This window comes from Ornithodoros turicata, chromosome 2 (genome assembly GCF_037126465.1).
Source record: "Ornithodoros turicata isolate Travis chromosome 2, ASM3712646v1, whole genome shotgun sequence".
NCBI lineage: Eukaryota > Metazoa > Arthropoda > Arachnida > Ixodida > Argasidae > Ornithodoros > Ornithodoros turicata.
In genome coordinates this window covers 21,543,775-21,559,583 of record NC_088202.1, presented here as the reverse complement: position 1 = coordinate 21,559,583, position 15,809 = coordinate 21,543,775, and positions in this window count along the sequence as shown.

The following is a 15,809-nucleotide window of genomic DNA, read 5'->3' as shown; positions in this document are numbered from 1 at the left end:
CTTGTGGACGTCGGTGTAGAATGTTAAAATAACTAAATAATATAATACAAGATAACTTTATATTCGTCTTTATCCCAAGTTATGCTGACACTCACTCCTCGTCGCGCGAAGAAGAACCGAGCATAGCTGGGTCTGGGCAGCCGGATCACTTAGAGAGTGTGTGTGATTGAAATGAGCTCATTAGGAGCACTTCTACCTTTTGACAGCAACTGGAGAACAAAGAGCAAGACAAATCCCTTGGCAACTTCAAAAACCACATTTTGAAAGTTCTTCTACTTGTTCTTTTACCCCTGCAGATTAAAGAGGATCACTTAGAGAGTGTGTGTGGCGTCTTCCCAGTCCAGTTTAATCGATTGATCTCTACGAGAAATTGATCTGTAAACAAACAAGGAGGATAAATTGGAACGGCATTCACCCAACACCTGTGCTTTTCGCTTTTGTAGTTCTAAAACGATACCCTCATAGCTCTTTTTCTTCATCTCTTCCGTAACCTTTCCCGGAAAAGTGTGGGAGAAAGTAAATTATGGCCAGACTTGTGCCAGCTACTCGAAACAAGTAATTGATTATCGTTACCGTTACTTCTGTGGAAAAAAGTAATTGATTACCATTACCAATTATTCGACTTCAAATGTAATTGAGTAACGAGTAGAAAAGTAACGCGTTACTTCGGTCGTTACTCTGCATTCACGCAAATTATAACCGTCTTTGTGTGCCTCAGAAAAAAAAAAAAAAAAGGTTCAACAGCGGAACAGCTGAAAGAACAAGACAAACAAAAACACGTAGGACAAGGAGATCTGACTGTACGCCCGGGAAGACGTTGACCCGATTGTGGAAGAGCATTGCGTGGAACTTCCCCATGACTCACTAAACCTCCAAAGCTTTAGGTACCATCACACTGGTGTAGGAAGAGATTAGGGAGAGAGACATTCCAGAGCGTTATTACAATGACCTCCACTTGCTATAGTAGAACAGCCCAACAAAGGCTGATGGCACCAGGGGCTTGACTTGGGGCAGAACATCTGAAAGATAAGCTAATCTCTGCCGGTAAAGTAAGCAATTACTGAGTAATCGCTTACTCAGAAAAGTAATTGATTCCTGGAAAAATTACTCAAAAAGGTAATTGATTACAAGTAACGCAATTACTAGTAACGCGTTACGCACAAGTCTGATTATGGCAGATGTTAAATTGTAGCATGCAGATCCCTTTTCAGCATCATCTCCTATATTTGAACCCTTCTTCAACGAACTAATATGTTACCACTTTCATGTGTTATTTATGTTTCCTAATTGTAGTCATTTTAATTATTCACTCCATGTTTAAAATTGGAATAATTTGGTGCCTCTAACTAACAGTTACTTCCTTCACACTCGCAAGTGTCGTGTCTTTTTTTTCTGTCTTGTTGTGCTTGTGAAATAAAATAGGGAACTTCTCAATGACACTGGTCACTGCAACATTGCCACGGTCACCTCTATTCCTACTGTTCCCATCAAATGCACAGTTCACACCACCATCATCATGTGCTCCACAAGCAGATCTGTACCTATCATTTCACAGCTGCCATCCCCGACATACAAAATTGGCCATCCCGTACAGTCTTGCCCTCCGCTACCGGCGCATTTGTTCCCAAGAGGACGAGCTGGACGCAAACCTTAACGATCTTCAAAACACGCTGGTCAGCCGAAACTTCCCCCAGGATCTCGTGAAGGACGCGATATGTAGAGCCCGCCGTACTAATCGCAGTGAACTTCTAAAAAACTCAACACGCCCCGAACGCCCCAAGCGGGTTAATCTTACAGTCACCTTCAATGGCGCGATCCCTAACCTTAAAAACATACTGAAACGTCATCACCCAATTTTAACACAGTCGGAGCGCCTTGGAGAAATATTCCCAGAACCGCCTCGCATAGCATATCGTCGTGCAAGGAATCTTCAAGACCACTTAGTCAACGCAAAAGTCAATAAGCCACCTCCTACAACCGAAGGCTGCCACCCATGCAACGGACGAAGATGCCAAATTTGTATTGTAATGCAGACTGCAGACAGGGTACAAAGCACAAACAGCAACTTACAAGTAAAAATCAAAACTACTTCTGACTGCAACTCATCCAACGTAGTATATCTATTGGAATGCAACGCATGCAAAGCACAATATATCGGCCAAACTACAACATCATTCCGAATTCGTTTTAATAATCACAGGTCCGATATTACAAAGAAACCAAATCTCCCTGTGTCGCCTCATTTCAATCAAACCGGCCACTCATTCAAGGACATCCACGTGTACATCTTACAATCTGGTTTCCCCTCAGACCGTAGCAGGCAACAGCGTGAATCATTCCTAGTCCACAAATTCCAGTCCACGATAAACGAAGACCCCGGCGTATTGTCTACAGTTCGCAGCCTTAGCTCCTAGACCAAGTCCTCCGACCCTCTTTCGTTCTTTCTACCGTCTCTCTGTTATCATTTCCGGTTTATCAGACGACCAAGGAGAACTCTCCTGGAAGACAGCCAACGCTCCTGCAAGTGCTCAATGGACCATTAGCAACAATGCTCCTGCAACATCACCAACTCCGCTCCACGTGCACTGTTCCCCTCTCATTTTCCCCCTTTCCCTTGTATATAAGCCCTTGTCACCTATTTCCAAGTTCAGTCCTGTTGAAGGCAGCGCTGACTGCCGAAACGTCGACCCCTAACTGTAAATCTATTCCTAGCGCCCCCTTAATTATTAATGTAATAAAAGTAGCAAGTGTTTTTAACCCTTATACGGCCTCCCAAGTCTCTTCATTACTTGTAGTCTATATATATATATATATATATATATATATAAATAAACATATGCTCAACGAGCAGCTACAGAGCTTCGGCTATTTTTTTACTTTATATATATATATATATATATATATATTTATTTTCCTTTTTGATGAGGTGGCTGCTAATCTTACTATATCATTTAAGATGATAACCCAAACACGCCATGGACCGGACAGCTCCTTGCATGGCTCTCGTCAGCACTGTGAGGCAGACAACGTTTGGGTGAAACCGTGATCTCTTATATATATGGAACATATATGCATAAAGTCAATATTACCATCATCACCCTTATTCCATAAACAATAGTAACTAATAACGCGAGTAATTGCAATTAATAATTATACTATTCAATTTATATTATTATACATTCCTAATAATGATTAACAAATAGTATAATTCTGCTCATTATAATTAATAATTATCTTCTTTAAGTATTAGTTAACTGATTAACAATGTTACACCACGTGCATCAAGTCATATTGGACGGTGGCCCAAAATAAAGATTTATTGATGAACTTGCTTATATCTATACAGAACAGATTCAGAATGGAAATAATTACGTTCGCGATTTTTATATAGAAAATCTGTAGAATATGATAGATAAAGTACCTTTCTACTCTCAATGAACTTTCTATCTACTGTATCGGAACTGGGTAGAGGAGATAGATTATCCATTTGAATTGTATAGAAAGTGGAAAATCATTTTCATGAGGGATATCGTCAGAATGGCCAAAGAATAGAGATAGTAGTCGTTTCATTCTTTTCTTCTGCTACTTTTCTTTTCTTCTGTCACTGTGACCTTTCACGTCCTGTTCAGTGACCGTTTCTGGAACACGTGTCAGGGGATCGTCGCTGTACCCTCGATCTATTGTACGTGAGCGTTCATTAAACGGCCTATTGTATCCGGAAACATGTGCATGAGACCGATATATGGTAATGTTTAGCAACGTTCCACAGTCTATTTGTCTAAATTTCTCTTCCGAAAACAGCTTACATTTCAAATAAACGAGTACTATCGCACTTTCGTACTGCCTCTGCAACTAAAGAAGCCCCAGCGATAGCACCACCATGGTGCCGTCAGCCAGGCGCCTGAATGGGATCGCAGCGTATGCGATTGTCTCTGTTTCATGTTCGCACCACAACATACAATGTGAGAAGTCCTAGCTAAATGTGCCGACTTTCGCTTATGAGCGCGAGTATAACGTGATCATGTTGCTTGTAACACGGTGTCACGTTCCTAGCTGTATGAATACGCACGGCGCCAACCGAGAAGTGACATTCCGTGACATGATCACAGACTATCCGCGACTTGCAGGTGCCAGCGCTACGGCCGGTCGGCAAAGGGCGCTCCCTCATTGGAACTCTCCGAGTGACGTTCTCCCCGATTTCCTGAGAGAGAATTCTCGCATACTCTCAACACCCGGGGTCTGCTCTTCCCACGCATTAGATCAAATTGGACAGAAACTACGAGGGGTGTTCATGTCAAACCGGGACTTTTCATTTTTCGCAAAAGTAAAATGAACTTACAGGCTAGAAATTAGTTTTATTCTTCAACGTAATCTCCAGCTGCACTTGTCCCAGCGTTTCACGAGGGCTTGGATGCCAGCAGCGTAGAAATCCTCACCGACGCGTAGCAGCCATGATCGGACCGCATTCTTAACCTCGTCGTCGCAGCTGAAGTGGCGGCCCCCAAGGAACGCCTTCAATGGCCCGAAGAGATGGAAATCGCTGGGGGCGAGGTCTGGACTGTAAGGGGGATATGGCAGCAACTAACAGCCAAGTTCCTGTAAGGCGCGTGTCGTGAGATGCGCGGTATGCGGGCGTGCATTGCCCTGTAGGAGGAAGACTCCGTTGGTGATGAGGCCAGGCCGCTTTTGCCTGAGTGCCTTATGCACATCCCTGAGAACCTGGCAGCAATATGCACTATTGATGGTGGTACCACTAGGCAGAAAATCAACATGAACAACGCCAGCCTTGTCCCAGAAATGATGCGCGTGTAGTCTCAGGAGTGAAATGGTGCAGCACTCAAACGCTTTGCTGCGGCTAGGTGTATCGCGGCCATACTGAGCCTGAAGTCATCTGCGAATTTCAGATGACTTTACGTCTTCATTCACGAGAAACTTCATGACAATTCGCTGTTCGATGTGCGCGCTCACCTCATTGTCGGCACTCTTGTTCAGCACGTGTCTTCTGTTTTGCGCAAACTTTGGACCACCACGTGGTGAACGCGGAGGCCTGGCGCGTGTGAAAATGCGAAAAAGAAGTAACGCGAGCCATTTGTACACTCAGGAGACAGAAAGTCCGGTTCGACTTGAACACCCCTCGTACTTAACTAAGCTGCGTCAGATTTTGAGCGTTGTGGAAGATGATGAACGAGGAGTAAAGCGACGCTATAGTTTCTGAATCAACCGGCACGCATGCGACAGCCCGTTTAAACAGACAACATGTAAAAGAGCCAAAGTGACCGATTGCTGTTCTCTGGAAGGATGAACTGGTAGGTGCGATGCCGATGTTTGCAACACAGACCACGCTATCAAAGACTGGCATGTATGATACTGTGGTTCTAAAGCATACCCGGACTGGCCATGGACATCTCCGGGAAAATTTCTAGTGGTCCGCCACGACTGGACACGTGTTGGCGGCTAGCATCGAAGTCCAACCCCGAAATAAGTCGTGCCCGAAGTCCTATATGTTTTTCTTCTTTGAGATCCTTCGTCCCAGTCGGGCATTTTCTTTCAAGGGCATTACAAAGACTGGGTGGTATGAACACTCTGCATTACTCTTCGACAGTATTTCGACGGTCAATAACTTGCATGTAATGTAAGCAGTTCCTGGAAACTTGTTCGTTCCCTCTGCAAAACCTCAACAAAAACCATTTGAAAACGCGATATCTCCTCCTGCACACTGTCTTAAATGTTCGCTTTTGATATTCTTTGTAAAAAAACATCACGTGTCATGAACTAATTACGCTCGTTTGACGAACATTCCACGGTTGAAGTAGAACATGCTGGAAGCTAACGCGACTTCGACTCCCTAGTTTCGACAGCAATTCCGCATTTTTTGTTACGACCTTCGTAGCCGTTTCGTTCGATGGCAAGTGAAATAAAAATCGCAGCGTAAAAAATAATCCAATTGAAAAATCGTACGTCCGCTAATGGGCTAGGCGTCATAGGATTGCGGGAAAGGCGGCAAATGGCAGCGAAGTGTCGCCAGTAATTACTGTTGCTTCGAAGAGCTGCCGTCCGACTTCATTTACTTTATAGCCAGACGCAAGGAACGCCCTAGAAAGTTTAATCCGATGAAGGCCGTGAGTCTAAAAGCTCTTCGGAACATGTATTAAATGTCGCACAGGGCGCGAAAATCACGCCGAGATTTTGACGCAGTTCATCTTTCCAGGTGTATTATTGTTTTCGATTTTTTTTTTTTGCTCTTGCTCATCTTGCATGCAGTAGTTTCACATTGGTTCACTTCGAATTTGTCGTATTTTCCACACAGAGTTAAATGACTAAAAAGAAACATGTTCTAATACGTGTCTAAAAATGGTAATGAGCAAATAGGGTACATATCCACAAATGTATGTCAAGAAACGGCGAGTGTCAACCGTAGCAGGTTCTTTTCTACCGTTTACATTTCTACTCCAGTCTTATTACTAACACCCCTGTGTCGCACTCAGTTCTGCTGTCCTCTCGTTCATTGTTCACGTCTGTACGCCGTTCATAGCGACAGCTGCTTCGCGGTGCTAACATCGAATTAAAAAACTGAGATAGCTCGCCCCAGGATGTGCTTGTACTCTCCTCATCGTTTTACATCGTTCTAAAGAATGGCGTTTCAAGGATTCCATGCCACTATTCTGCTATAAGGGCACTCCGCGACTGCATCCAGGTCAATTACCGGTGGCTTCACGAGTGGCCATTTTAAGGGATACCATGAAGGCAGCTCAAGTCCTAATGAGAAGGCTTACGATTGGCGGAATACGGGCTGATAGGGAACCGTGATGAGCTTCATTTGGTAGATGGAGCGGACAACGCGTTGCAGCTTGCGGAACGCGTTAGAAATTTCGTGGCTTACGGTCCGAATAAATGAGTTGGGCTAAATCAGCCGCTAAGACATGGTGTCCATAAACGCGTCGCGCAAACATGGGGATGCGAAGTGTGCAGAGGGGAAGAACCCGCCACTGTTTGAGAGATCATACGGATGTCAAGCAACAGTAAACATTGGCCAGTTGCTTGGTTTGTTTTGTATGTAAAAGACAGTAACTGCCGCTTACACAGGAATATGGGTCGAACGCTTCTTTGAAACTGTAGTGGAAAAAGTCAGACCTCGTCATGTATACCATCAACGAGCACACACACAAAAAAAGAGAAAAAAAGAAGAAGAAAAAATACGAGTCTCGTAACAATGAGTGGCGCGGACAGCGCCATCTTGTTTTGTTTTCCTTCGACTTGTGACTTGCGCTGAGTTGCTTTGCTGCGCTTTTGCGGTATTCTCTCTCGAATTTATTAACGTACGATTACCATTTTTGGATATTGAAAGCCATTTTTACAATCCGTAATTTTCGCGATAGACCTGTATTTCGATGGACGAGTGTCCCTTCTCATATTTCTGAGCACAATAATAACTTACAACGTTTAAATCGGCTGTAAAGCTTCGATACATGTTGTTCATTGCAGAATGTATGACCTAAGTGCTCTTCTGACCTTTTTTGGATACAGTAGGGCTTTGGTCCTCACTGTGAGGCGACTCATTACTTCATTACATTACCACCGGCAATAGGGTAGAGTATCGCCCCTGGCGATGAAACTCCCAACTCATTATCATAAAATAAAGGTGTTGTTACACTCGAGATTATGGAGAGGCAAAAACAAATATTTGATTCTACGTTTCCTGGTGGCCGAGATACGAACCATTGAAAAAACTGCAGGACGGTTAAGATTGTGTAACGCGAATTTCAGCGGTAGCCGTTGTGTGTGGATGTTGACACTTTTATACATTACACTGATATGTGCACAGAAACTTTACAGTTACGGGTACTGCCTTGTCATCTGTGAAGTGAGTGGTGGTGTGTAGAGCTGGGATTAGCGGGACACAAATATTACTAAAATCGGGACCAAAGCGGAACAGGAAACGTTGGATAATTGTGACACGTTTCGAGACAACGTACCCATCTCTGAGTATGTCAAAACTGCTTTTATTAGCTTAAGATTATTTTAACTTGTTTTGTACCATCGAAACCGACAGTCAACAGACAGAAAGAACAAGGCAAAAGGAGACAGAGAAGAAGAAGGGAGAATAAGCGGAGGGCTTTGTGATACAACCACATCAATTTTCTGATACCTTCCCGTTAACAGCTACCGCTGTAAAACATCTGCGACAAGGCGTCACCTCGCCTGTGACCTCCTCACTGGCGAGGATACGTGTCGGGGCTCATTGGCCCGTTTATTGCTTCCTCAATTGCTAAATACCTTGTAATTCAGCGTACTTTACGACTTTTGTACAAACGGTGGATGTCGCGGGAGAGGTGTTCTTGCTAAATCGTAATTCGATTACCATCATCATTCTACGCGTTTTGATGGGGACTCTTGATGGGCTAGGACCGTATGTCCGCTTCTGCACGTTGAAAATTCAAATTTCCACTATCCAATTCCGATGAAGATCCCGCGGGCTTATGTGTAACGCCCCTAGCTAATCGTGCGGACGGCCTCCTGCATAGGAGTTCCGGATTATGACGTGGTCGGTATGATTCAATAGTTCGTGGGTTTGCTGTTCGGGGCCAGTTCTACGCGCAAGACACTCCCATCAGAGGAAAACTTGCAATGCCGATTGCAGTCCACGCACATTACCGCCTTCTACATTTGTTTTTCCGGCATAACTTTGGGGAAGCGCCACAACACCTTCAACTTTTTCAATGTATTTTCTCATTCACACAAACATTCATACGGTGAGTACAACGATTCATACAACGAGTCAAGAGATCCATCGAGTCAAAAGATCCAACAGTGGATCTCTTGACCCAGTGGATCTCTTGACCAGGTTGGATCTTCTGACTCGCTTCAACTCTTGACCTGATTCTTTTTTTTTTTTTTCGCTCTTTGCATTCTCGTGGCGTTACGTCCCTTTCGCTGTTGCATCTCCTGGCGGCAACAAAACAGACTTAAGATTGTTTCTTGAACGAGGTAATATCATTTTATGTACAGAAAACCTCATATTGTGCACATATGCTAACTGTCAGCCGGAAGGACGCCAGTCGAGGCAATTCTGTCCAGGTAGGTCGTCATGTCCGCAAATGAGACAGGATTTGCGCCCATGTACAAGGCAAATGAGTCCATCTCTCGCAGAAAGCTGGTGTTTCTGTCTTGCACAGCGGTTGAAGCCGGAGCTGGGACAGCGAATGGATCCAGCAGGAGGGCCTGAATCCTGTTCTGCGCGGCGTGTTGTATGATCCGTAGAAACTGGAGGAACTCGGTGGGGCTTGGGTGACGGGATGAAAGGCGACTGTGCAAGCCATTGTGCCAGCCTTCGACAAGATTTGTCGTCCTGGGTCCCCGATTTCCAAATTGTCCCCACCGATCATTCAGCAACGTGTTGGTGACAGCATGCAGGTGACAGTGACAGCATCTGAGGGAGTCAACTTGCCTCATGTGGTAATGACACTAAGCTATAAATGCCCCATTTAGTCACAGTCCATGAGTCACAGCGCACCATCTTGGCGAGAAATGTTTTGTGGCATCCAGAAACCAAGCTCTGGGTCAACATTGCTCAGTATAGACGGGAGGAAAATGTCAGTTGTCCATTGACAGGAAGACTATTTATACAATCCATTGATGTGTTATTGAACGAGATCTGCGCTTTCTACATGACCAGCAACAGTCCTTTGCTATCTTTCACTGTGATTTAATTAAACACCTCCCTCATGTGACGGTGTTCCCGGCACAGTTTTACCTTGCTGAACCACTTTTCTCGGCTCTTATCAAATATAACATTAGCGGTTCTTCGTAGGCTGAGGCCGAGGAAAGCAAGAGACGTTTACATGGTGTTTACGTGATTATCGTCGTGACAAATGGTCGATACCGCAGTTTTGCGGTACGTTTTATATGTTGCTCATCCTGGACATTTTTCACTACCCGATTTCCTGTCCGAAACAGCTACGACCGCATCAATGCACTTCACCCATGAATTCCTTCATGAGTTGCGCGCGCATGTTAGCACACCAAGTCGTTACACGTCTGAAAAATACCTGACGAAATCAGCAGAAGAAACATATGCTTTATTAGAGCTTGCAGTGATTATCCTTTTTATGTAGCACGTCCCGCAACACCATACGGCTCCGCCGTTACTCCATTTTCTCAAATAGCCTCGTCCCCAATTGTAGCCGAACGGCCGAACCGCTGAAGCGTTGTTTTCCTAGTATTCATACGCGTAGTTATTTACGCCTGTAACTTAATTAAATTTATGAATAATTGAGAGATACATGCTGAATAAGACACATAATTGCATACGGACTCGTTACTTTTGAGTGCGACCCTCTTAAAGACTGATTTTCTCACGTAAAACCATGCTTAACAGTGGACTGCATAGACCCATCGTGATTTATTTTGACAGCGTGAATTTCAAAGGGTTGGATTTTGAAGGGTGGATTTTTTAGCGTGGATTTCAAAAGTTTTATTATTAAGAGTGGGTAACAGGGCACACCGAAGGCAACTGCAGACGCTGATGCAATGCAGAACCCTGAAGGCGCCACGACGGCTACAAATTCAAACATTCAAACGGTGAGAGCCGAGAGAGCAAGAGGGCGAGTGTGACAGTTGGGAGTTGGACGCGTTGCAGCAAGTTCGTCCTGTTTTCGGTTGTCGTAGCAAGGATCGTGTATCTTCTGTGCAGTATTTGCGTGTGTTTTAGTGCGCTTTCTAAGACAATGCGATGACAGTGGTCCCTGTGCAACACATTGTCGATTTCCCGGAAGATACAGGTAAAATGGTCGTTGTGTCGTCTGTTTTTCGTCTTTTTCCCAGTCTCGGGTTTTCGTCATGGTTCCCGGAAGAGTTTTCACGCTAAGAAGACGTACACTGCGCACGGTGAAGAAACGGACGGTGAAACGCCATACGGGCTGCACGTAGTGCTGCTTCTGATCTTCGCAGGTATGAGTGATGACCGTGACGTTTTGATTACTATTAATTAGATGTTTCATTTTAGAAACTTAGGAAGAACTTGAAGAGAAACAGGATAAGAAGATTCGGAACGTACTGTGAAGAGGAAGGGGGTATATGTCACAACCTGCATGGAACACAAGTGTAATGTGTCTTCTTCTCTGAGAAAATACAAGATGTGAGGTGGCCAACAAAACGTAAAGCTCCTGGTCCGTGAGTGCATCCATCGCACAGTCATGCGTACGCCTTGCCCAGACACAGTGATTGATCAGACTTATACTATGTAATGCGTACATATAGAAATCTATTGATCATTTTTTTTCTGGCCAGTCTATGCTTATATATGCTATAACCGACGTTGAAGTTCGTTTCCAGCTAATGACAAACAAACGCCATTGACAGATTACGTGGGAAGCACATCAGCGTCAAATGAAGAGAAAACGGACCACCGGCCGTCGCTGAGCTTCTCGACTGCGGTAAATATGAGGAGGTGCATATCGTAGTGTAATCATTTAGCAACGTAAATTTTATTTGCTTGACATTTTCATGTAGGCTCCATGGAGCGCCGAAGATCGCGTCTTACTAAGGCGTCTAAGCGTAGTACCTCGAGTAGCGACGATTACCAAGATTCAGAGGAGGAGCTGGCGCCTCCAAACGTTTCTACGGTTAGTGTTCACGTTATACTGTCATCATAGCTGAACGTTGTGAAAGCTTTTTCGTTGTACACCAATTGTAAAGTGTGAAAGGTCAATCGGAGCTGGAACAGCAGTAGCGGCCGCGGCGTTCTTCTTGGTGAGGCTGCTGTTCTGCCGTTTTCGCAGTTTCTGATTATGCTAACCTGTGAGTGTCAAAAAGGCTTGTTATAATGAACCGACATATATCACTGCTCCTCTGTTTTGCAGGATACTGGACACAGTAGTTTTTGTTCTTACGTACCGTTCTGGAGCTGAACAGCAGCCATGTATGATAAAAGAAATAAAAAGCACACAACTGCAATCAAGCCTCGTGAGTATATCCGAGCTCGCGTCATCACACATTTGGCACATTGCGTGTGAGCAATTTGCAGTGTATTTCTGATTGCCTGTGACATGTTTCTTGTACTGCTACTTATGTGTTGACATCAGGAGCTACACAGAAGACCTGTCACATGTCATGGACACATGCAGTGTAGGCAATAGCAGCACACAAAATAAAGTCATCAGAAACCTATCATATACTAACTAGGAAAACACTGAAAACTTACCAGAAAAGCATCATAAACCAATGAGAAACTGATTCATCAAGTATGCCTAAGAAAAGACTGGCCAATTTTAAACATAAATTCATCAGAAATTCTGATGGCTCTGATGTCAAAAGTCACTGACTTTTCAATAAAAAATCATTAAGCATTTTTGTAATTGTAACTTAAGTTATAATTGAAACGTTTTGTCTGCGGAGCAGCAAACAATTCTAAACAAGGAGCCGAAAAGCGGTATCGCTTTCAGCCCTCAACTCGTCCGATCAGCGCAAAAGTCTATAGCTATTATGCATATTGGTTTTCCTTAGTGTATGACGTAAAACGCCCGCGACGTTCATTGGAGGAATGTCCACACCGCAAGTTCGGGGGGGGGGGGGATATATTTATTAGACGAAAAGGAAAAAAAAACGGGGAAAGGTCAGCCAAACGGGACGTCGGCTTGCTATTCCAGAAATAAGAAATAATAATAAATAAATAAAAAGAAAAGATAAGAATTAAAGAAAGAAAGAAATAGGAAGGAATAAGAAAGAGCAAGCAAGCAAGCAAGCAAGCAAGCAAGCAAGCAAGCAAGCAAGCAAGCAAGTTCGGGTGGTTCCCGCAACTTCCGTATTGCTGGGTGCTTTTTTTCAGTATGGACGTATAAGGTGGAAGCACAGTGGAGACAACAAGTCAGCTTTTCCGCTACCTTTCAGCAATTGAAAGGGACGTTCTGCTACGTGCTGCAGCGTTCGGAAGCCTTGCTATTGAAATGTTGAGCCGCGAATCGACTTCATCATGAAGAGGAAGCTCCAACAACAGACTGCTAGATGAGCTTATAGCATTCATCATGATGAAGGACATGAACAGTTTGTGTAAATTTCGTGTTTGACGGTGTCGTCTTTTTATGGTGACGGAGTGGTTCATGCATAATAATGCCGAAACAAGTCGAGTGCTTCCGCTGCAAGGAACTGTCCTTAAAGAAGCATATTTAGAACTTCGAGGGCAGCACGAACCTAGCGCTCATATTCACAAGTAAGAAGCGTGTCTGGTGCACACCCATTGTGGTGCGTTGCAATACAAAATAGTTATTCTGAACTTTTCGTCATTGTTCGTCACTTATTCAGAAAGAGTGCAGCTGAATTAATACTCGGCGTCCTACTACCTTTAGCTTTGTTCAAAGCTTGCGTGTCTCATACAGGAAACACAGATACACTACATACCAACAGCGCGTGAGGTTGCTGTTGCACAAACTTGAAAAAGAAGACAATGGTTATACCAGCCTGTTCGGTGAACAAGATACGCAAAGCCTTTCCTATAGTAACTACTACATATGCTTTAAATACCCAAGACTGAATAGTGACCATGTGAATAGTGAATAGCGAACTTGCGAGTAGAGCACCTGAGAAGTAGTTTTTAGGGGTGGGGGTTGGGTGGGTGAGAATTTATGTTAGGAGCAGCAGAACATACCAACAGCATACCAACAGACTTGTCCAATTTGTCCTCGTTTTTTCCTTACAAACAAACAAACAAACCCAAGATACTAGGAAGTAGCTCTTGCCATAATTTCCCCCATTTCGTTCATATTTACTGACAATTGGTCTTAGTATATGGACAGCTTGTGTTTATAAGCAACTTAGTCCAGTACAGTTCATGGTCATTCATAGCCGTACTATAGGAATATTCAGACTATAACAGTATTCCAAAAATCTTTCAGACTTTATAACCCAGATTTAAATTGTGCACCCTGCATGTAGAATTTCATAAAGCTGGTGCTATTAAACATACTTGTAACTTGAGTTCAGGTGGAGATTTGGGCAAAACAACAACAACAGCAACTCTATTTCAGGTTGATGGGTGGGGAGTTTCATCGGCGGGGGCGATACTCTTCCCCAGTGCTGGTGGAGAAGCGGGGAATGAAGGAATGGGTCCCGTTGCAATGAGGATCGAAGTCCTGTGGCGTCCAAAAAGGCGAAGAGACCCTTATGAAAATAGGCTATGAACATTTTATACAAGTGTATAAAATTCTACTATATGCACTGTATACATTTTGCGTATACAATTGCGTATACAACACCTTTTTTGGACATTCTGTATATCCAGTGTATAAGGCTTTTACTATACAAAGTGTAGAGAAAACATTGTTACAAAAGGCTTTTCACGATGAGTTTATAATGTGTATACACAGTATACTTAAAGTACAAAGCACAGTAGTTCTGTACACACTCTTGCCCGGCAGGTCTCACAATAGTTGGAGGAATGTCCGGACGCTCCGCTTGATTTTCGAGAACTGTGTACCGGGGGCACGCTGCGCGGCACTAATCTGTAATCGCAATGGTAATGTATGTCTATGCAAAACACAATAGTGGAATTAGTGCTTACCAAAAATTGCTCGCGCGCGGACCGGGTCTACCTTTTCTTTTGGAGGCGCATCTTTATGTGCATTGCTTGAGTTTCCAGTGAACTTCTCTTCAGTGAAAAGGCGTCGCGACAAATCTCGAGCTCATCCTGTCCGGATGCATCTACGCATGTTCTTTGCGCGGTCGTCTTGTAGTTCAAAATGATATCATTCTGTGCATTGATTTGTTGAAAATGAGAGGAGGCGCCTATCTGGGACAGATTATCTTGTCCCAGATTGGCGCCTCCCCGCTGTTTTGAACAAATCATAACACAACATGATATCATTCGGTACGATGGTTGGTTAGGAGCGTGCTATGTGGTGAAGTTCTGTTTTAACAGTGTAGTTCAAACCGCTCAAATTTTGAAACGTCTCAGTTCAAACGCAGCGGAGTCATTCCAGCTCAATCGTCCCAGTCGCGTAGTTCGACCATCGCGGATTTCCGAGAAAAAAATTTATAATGTTGGCATTGATGGGAGCATGAACCACACAAAGTATTTTTTACCGGAAGCGCGTTGAATGGCAGCTAGGGGGCTTTGAACTCCCGCACGAAGCAGTAAATCAGGGCGCGCACAGGGCGAGTGTGTCTTCACATTGGTAAAAAATTCAAAAGGGACTGTCTTCACAAAGCCTGGTACTAGCTCAGCACTGATCGACACCCGTCCGCCGCGGATCATTCGCGTGGGAGCGTTCGGTGAAATAATCCTCTAAATCCACTGGCTTTGCGATTTTTTTGCGGACTAAATATAAAGGCTATATAGGGCGCTTCCAACAACTAACTTTATACGAGTTTAGACTTGTTCAAGTAATGCGCAGAAAAATTTTGAAGCTCGAATGTCGCACGGTTTTCTTTAAAAAAATCGCAAAGTTGCGTGTTCAAGCAAGAACCCGTAACTTTGTTGAGCCGCCCTCGAATTTCTGAACATGCTGTGACATCGAAAGCGGCTCAGAACAGTAGTCCAATGTCCCAATAATCATAACAAAAATTTTCTCAGAGGCGTTTTTCGTTTAAGGCGCGCAACGATTTTTTAAAGTTACCCTGGTGTCGCAAGCGGCCTGCAAGCGCCGACCTTGTCTCAGCCGCAGTACGCGGGGAGGGAGCGAGCTTTCCTACGTTTGCTCAAACAAAACGCGAACAGAAACCACAGACAGCAGCAACTACTTGCCTTGATTTGTATTTTTGTCTATTTACAGTTATGCGTGGGAGAACGCAAGTACTAGCGTAAGCACTAACGCTGTCAC